The following is a 7,445-nucleotide window of genomic DNA, read 5'->3' as shown; positions in this document are numbered from 1 at the left end:
AATTCATACTGTGATAATATATGCTTGGCACAGGGAGTGGCACTATTTGGAGGTGTGGCCTTGTTGGAATAGGTGTGTCACTGTGGGTATGGGCTTTAAGACCCTATTCCTAGTTTTGTGGAAGTGAGTATTCTACTAACGGCCTTCAGATGAAGACATAGAACTCTGAGGTCTGCCTGCACCATGCCTACCTGGATTCTGCCATGTCCCTGCCTTGATGATGAACTCTGAACCTGTAAGCCAGCTCCAATGAAATGTTTTCCTTTTAAGAGTTGCCTTGGTCATGGTGTCTGTTCACAGCAGTAAAACCCTAACTAAGACACCTGACTAAAGGCAAAATTTGTCAAGATGATATCTCAATTCTGAACATCTATGTCCCATTTAAAAGTGCACCCACATTTGTAAAGGAAACATTGTTAAAGCTTAAATCATACATAAAAACCCACAAAATAGTAGTGGGTGACTTCAACACCCCATTCTCAACAATCGAAAACAGTTCATCAAGACAAAAACTAAACAAAGAAATAAGAAAACTAACTGACATAATGAACCAAATGGACCTAACAGATATCTGCAGAACATTTCACCTAAACACAAGAAAATATACCTTCTCCTCAGCAGCTTCTCCAAAATTGAGCACATAGTCACAAACCAAGCACCAACAGATAGAAGAAATTTGAAATGGCGCAGTGTATCTTATCACACCATCATGGATTAAAGGTGAACTTCAAAAACAACAGAAAAATCGTGAAGTGACACATTCATGGAAACGGAAAAAATTCTAACAACACTCTGGGTCAGGTAAAAAAGAAAATAAGTAATTAAACACTTTCTAGAATTCAATGAAAATAAAGGCATAGCATGCCAAAATTATGGGACACAATGAAAGTAGTGCTAGGAGGAAAGATTATAACAATAATTGTCTCCATAAAGAAATTATAAAGTTCGCATACAATCAATTTAAAAGTACATATGAAAGCTCTAGGAATAAAAACAAGAAGCAAACACACTCAAGAGGAGTAGAAGGAAGGAAATAATCAAAATCTGAGCAGAAAATAAATCAATTAGACACAAAGAAAACAGTACAAAGAATCAGTGAAACAAAAGCTGGGTGGTTTTTTTTTAAAGAAATCAACAAGATAAACAAAACTTTAGGCAAAATAACTAAAAGACAGAGAGACAGTATCCAACTAAACAAAATTAGAAATGAAAAGTGAGACATAGCAACAGAAAATGAAGAATCATTAGATCCTACTTCAAAAGCCTGTACTTCAGAAAAATTGGAAAATCTTAATTAGATTGTTGTTTTCTAGACTGATACCAGTTACCAAAGATAAACTGAGAGGAGCCCAAGTATTTAAACACCCCTCTAACCCTTAAGAAAATAGAAGCATTGTTTTTAATAGCTGAGTAGTACTCCATTGTGAAAATGTATCACATTTTCCGTATCCATTTCTCTGTTGAAGGACATGTGGCTTCTTTTCAGCTTCTGGCTATTATAAATAAGGCTGTTATGAACATGGCAGAGCATATGTTCCATTATATGTTGGAGCATCATTTGGACATATGCCCAGGAGTGGTATATCTGGGTCCTCTGGTACGATTATGTTCAATTTTCGGAGAAACACCAGGGTAATTTTCAGAGTGGTTGTAACAGCTTACAATCTCATCAACAATGCAAGAGTTTTGCTATTTCTCCACCTTGCCAGCATCTGCTCTCACCTGAGTTTTTGATCTTAGCTATTCTGACTGGTGTAAGGTAGAATCTTAGAGTTATTCTGATTTGCATTTTCCTGATGACTAGGGATATTGAGCATTTATTTAGGTGCTTCTCAGCCATTTGGTATTTCTCACTTGAGAATTCTTTGTTTGTATTTGTACCCCATTTTTAATAGGATTATTTGATTCTCTGGAGTCTAACTTCTTAATTTCTTTGTACATATTAGATATTTGCTCTCTATTGGATGTAGAATTGGTAAAGATCTTTTCCCAATCTGTTGGTGGCCATTTTGTCCTATTGATAGTGTACTTGACTTACAGAACTCTTAGGCAAATGGATGGAAGTAGAAAATATTATCCTTAGTTAGGTAACCCAGTCACAAAAGAACACACATGGTATGCACTCACTGGTAAGTGAATATTAGCCCGAAAGCTTGGAATACCTAAGAAAAAATTTACAGACCATTTGAAACTCAAGAAGAAGGAAGACCAAAATATGGATGCTTTATTCCTTTTTAGAAGGGTGAACAAAATATTCATGGGAGGAAATACAGGTACAAAGAGTGGAGCAGGGACTGAAGATGAGGTCATCCAGAGACTGCCCCACCTGCTACTCTATCCCATATGCAGCCACCAAACCCAGTCAGTATTGCTATGCCAAGAAGTGCTTGCTGACAGGAACCTCATATGGATGTCTCCTAAGAGGTTCTGCAAGAGACCTACTAATATAGATGAGGATGCTTGCAGCTAACCATTAGACTGAACATGGGGACCCCAATGGAGGAGTGAGAGAAAAGGCTGAAGGATCTGAAGGGGTTTGTAACACCATAGGAAGAACAAAATATATCAACCAACCAGACCCCACCAGAGCTCCCAGAGACTAAACTACCAACCAATGAGTGCACATGATGGGACACATGCCTCCAGCTGCATATGTAGCAGAGTATGGCATTATCTAGCATCAATAGGAGAAGAAGCCCTTGGTCCTGTGAAGGCCAACTTGTTTCACCAGTGTAGGGAATTTTAGAGTGTTGAGGTAGGAGGGAATGCGTAGTAGTGGGTAGGTGGTAGTGGGAGCATCTTCATGGAAGCAGGGGGAAGGAGGAGGGGTTATGGGAGAGGGGGAAAGAGGATAACATTTGAAATGCAAATACATAAAATATCCAACAGATAAAACTAACAAAAAACAAGAAAAAAATGAACTTCATAATGATTTTTCTGATGAACATTGATGTAAAAATACTGAATAAAATACTCCCAAAATGAATCTAGGAACACATCAAAAGCATCATTAAGAAAAGGAAATATAAACAGTCATTAAAAGTTACCCAACCAGAAAAATACTTAGGACTAGATGGTTTTAGAGCAGAATTCTACCAGACTTTTAAAGAAAAGCTAAAATACCAGTAGTCCTCAGTCTATTCCACAAAATATAAACAGAAGTAACACTAACTACCCAACCCCTTCTAAGAGGCTACAGTCACCGTGATACCTAATCTACTAATCCAAACAAAGCCTCAAAAAGAACTAGAATTTCAGAACAATTACTCTTATGAATACTAATGTAAAAATACTCAGTAAAATACTCACAAACCAACTCCAGGAACACATCAGAAACATCATCCATCATGATCTTGTAGGCTTCATCCAAGTGATGTAGAGATGGTTCAATACATACATATCCACCAGTATAATCCACCATACAAAAATACTGAGGTTAAAAAAGTAATATAATCATCTAATTAGATGCTGTATATGTATATAACCTTTAAAAACCCTAATACCCATTCCTGTGAAAAGTCTTGGAGGAATCAAGGATACAAGGTGCAAACAAAAACATCATAGCAATATGCAGCAAGTCAATAGGCAACATCAAGTTAAATGGAGGGAAACATAAAGCAATTTCACTAAAGTCATGAACAAGTCAAGTCTGCCTACTATCCCACTATCAATTAAATACAGTACTTGAATTTCTAGCTAGAGCAATGAGCCAAGGAAAGGTGATCAACTGAAGACAAATTGGAAAGAAAGAAGTACAGCTTTTTGTGAATGATGACATAATATACATAAGCATTCCCAAAAGTTATCAAAGAATTTCTACAGCTAATAAACACTTTCAGTAAAGTGACTGGATACAAAATTATTCCCCCCAAAAATCAATAGCCCTTATTTACATGAATACTAACCAGGCTGAGAGAGAAATTCAGGAAATAATACCTTTTGATATTGCCATGAATAATATTAAATATATTGGTGTAACTCTAACCAAGCAAGTGAGAGAATGACAATAACTTCAAGTCGCTAAAGAATGAAATTGAAGATGATAAGAAGAGGAAAAGATCTTTCATGTTCATGGACCAGTAGGATTAACATACTGAAAATGACCATCTTACCAAAAGCAATCTACAGATTCATGCTACTCTCATCAAAATTCCAACAAAATTCTTTACAGACCTTAAAAGAGCAATTCTCAACTTCATATGGAACAAACAAAAACTCAGGATAGCCCAAAACATCCTGAATAGTAAAGGAATTCCAGGAAGTATTACCATCTTCATTCTCAAGCTGTACCATAGAGCAATAGTAATAAGAAAAAAAAAAACTACATGGAATTGGTATAGGCAAAGAGATTGGTCATGGTAATATCCTGAAATAAACCCATATGCCTACTGACACTTGACTTTGACAAAGAAAGCAAAACCACACAATGAAAAGAAGAAAGCATCTTCTACAAATGGTTGTAGTCTAATTGGATGTCAGCAAGTGGAATAAACAAGTAGATCTATATCTATTACCCTGCACAAAACTCATGCCCAATTGGTACAAATACCTCAGTATTAAAAAAAAAAAAAAAAGATACACTAAATCTAATAGAAGAGAAAGTGGTGAACATCCTTGAACTCTTTGGTACAGGAGACAACTTCCTCAAAAGAACACCAGTGGCTAAGGCTCTAAGATCAACTTTGATAAATGGTATCTCATGAAACTGAAAAGCTTCTGTTAGGGCACAAGCAATAGGACAGAATGGTAGTGTACAGATTGGCAAAGGATCTTTATCAACTCTACATTTGATGTAAGGCTTATATCCAAAATATATTTTTATTTTTTCTATTAATTTTTATTACTTAAAACAATTTTATTGGATATTTTTATTTACATTTCAAATTTTATTCCCTTTCCTAGTTTCCCATTCATAAGCCCGCTATCCCATCTACCTCCCCTTCTATAAGGGTGTTCACCCTCCCCAACCAACCCCACTTCCTGCCTCTGTACCCTGGCATTCCCCTACACTGGAGGGGGTGTGGTTTCCAGTCTTGGCAGGACCAAGGACTTTTTCTTCCATTGGTGCCCAACATGTACATCCTCTGCTATACAGGCAGCTGGAGCCATGGGTCTGTCCAGGTGTAGCTACACAATGGAGTACTACTCAGCTATCAAAAACAATAACATCATGAAACTCATAAACAAATGGATGGTACTAGAAAATATCATCCTGAGTGAGGTAACCCAATCACAAAAAAAAAAAACACACATGGTATGCACTCACTGATAAGCCCATAAACTCTATTTACCCTAGATACAATCCACAGATCACATGAAGCTCAAGAAGAAGAACAACCAAATTGCTGTTTCTTCAGTCCTTCTTAAAAGAGGGAACAAAAATATTCACAGGAGGGAGTTTAGAGACAAAGTTTAGAGCAGAGACTGAAGAGCCTGCCCCACCTGGGGATCCAGCCCATATATATAGTCAACAAAACTAAACAATATTGATGAAGCCAAGAAGTGCATGCTGACAGGAGCCTAATATAGCTGTCTCCTGAAAGGCTCAGCCAGACTGTGGCAAATACAGAGGCAAATGCTAGCAGCAAACCATTGAATGAGAAAGGGGTCTCAGTTGGAGGGATTAGAGAAAGGTTTGAAGGAGCTGAAGGGGCTCAAAACCCTATAAGAACAACAATGCCAACCAACCAGAGCTCCCGGGGACTAAACCACTACCCAAAGACTACAATATTTATTTTTAAAAACCCAAGAAATTAACCACTAATAATCCAAATAACCCAATTTAAAAAGTGGGTGCTCTTGCCGTAAAAAAAAGTGGTGGAACTGGTTCCTGCAAGTACACTGGTGGTTGAGGTTCCAGCTCCAATGGGCCATTGGAACTAGTGCTAATTTATCTCAGGTTAGCATCTCTCACATCAGATCTCTGCTAGCCATGAACTCTGTCATTCCAGCTACCTGGTAAATCATGGTTCTACAAGTCCAGCTGTGGCTGGCCTATCACAGCTCCTTGCCAAGGACTCTGGCAACCCCAGAGATGACAGAGTAGGATAATCCAGATCCAGGTGGACTAGGTCAATTTTATCTTGTCTAGGTGGGCAGTTTATATCTTTATATTTTTTTAACAGATTTAATTCATTTATTTTTCTTGTATGAAAACCCTTATGTGGTAGCCACAGCTGGAGCCTGGGTCCTCTGAACAGAGACTCTGGTGTGGGTTTTCACAAGATGGTCAGTGAATTCCTGATAAGGAGACTTGGTGAACGCAGTCTCTTTCCAGAGGTCAGGGGTCAGGTAGCTGTAGGTCTTGGAGATGGCTTCAAAGGTGGCCTTGGCAAAGTTGCCCAGGGTGGCAGTGCAGACACTGGCTGAAGTGTAGCAGTCATCTATACCAGCTATCATCAGTAGCTTCTTGGGCACAGGAGCAGAGACAATGCCAGTGCCTCTGGGGGCGGGGATGAGACGCACCAGCACAGAGCCACAGCGGCCTGTCACCTTGCATGGCACAGTGTGGGGCTTGCCAATCTTGTTCCCCCAGTAGCCTCTCCGCACTGGGACGATCGAAAGCTTGGCCAGGATGATGGCCCCTCGGATGGCAGTGGCTACCTCCTTGGAGCACTTAACACCAAGACCAACGTGGCCATTGTAGTCCCCAATAGCGACAAAGACCTTGAACCTGGTCCGCTGGCCACCCCCAGTCTGCTTCTGCACTGGCATGATTTTCAGAACCTCATCCTTTAGAGATGCACCCAGGAAAAAGTCAATAATCTCAGACTCCTTAATGGGCAGGGAGAACAGGTAGATCTCCTCCAAGGACTTGGTCTTCATGTCCTTAACCAGGCGGCCCAGCTTGGTGACGGGGATCCACTTCTTGTCTTCAGCTTTACCTCCGGGAGCCCTGCGGCCTCGACCGACATATAAACCTGATTGTTGGGTTGGGTTACAGTGCATTGAGTCTTGATTTTACTGGGTAGTTGGTAGTTACTACCAGGGGCAGTTGCTGGGAGTGTGGGCAAAGAGCCATCGGGAGAGATACTAATCTGAGGTAAATTAGCTCTAGTTCCAATGGTCCATAAATTTAAAAAAAAAAATCAAGTGAGAGTATATGCTTCTCCATTGCTGGTGGGAGTGCAAACTTGTACAACCACTTTGAAAATCGATTTTGCTGTTTCTCAGGAAATTGGAAATAGCTCTACCTCGAGACCAGCCATCCTGGCCATAAACCCAAAAGATGCTCCCTTTTACCCCAGGAACGCTTGCTGAAGTATGTTCATAGCAACTTTATTCGTAATAGCCAGAAACTGGAAAAAACCTAGATGACCCTCGACTGAAGAATAGCTAAAAACATGTGGTATATCGACACAATAGAATACTATTCAGTTATTAAAAATGTTGCAGTCTAATAGATGGAACTTGAGAGTAAGGTCCTTGGTGAGGTAATCCAGAGC

The 7,445-nt window shown here is 39.4% G+C and overlaps 1 pseudogene; it reads right to left on the bottom strand.

The window, feature by feature from the left end:
- Window positions 1-6,131: 6,131 nt before the first annotated feature.
- Window positions 6,132-6,840, bottom strand: LOC148006498 (small ribosomal subunit protein uS5 pseudogene; annotated as a pseudogene).
- Between the last annotated feature and the right edge of the window lie 605 nt (window positions 6,841-7,445).

The sequence above is a fragment of the Rattus norvegicus genome, chromosome 3, assembly GCF_021556685.1.
Source record: "Rattus norvegicus strain SHRSP/BbbUtx chromosome 3, alternate assembly SHRSP_T2T, whole genome shotgun sequence".
Taxonomy (NCBI): domain Eukaryota; kingdom Metazoa; phylum Chordata; class Mammalia; order Rodentia; family Muridae; genus Rattus; species Rattus norvegicus.
The sequence above is the reverse complement of the archived record's forward strand: the minus strand, read 5'-3'. Positions and strand labels throughout refer to the sequence as shown.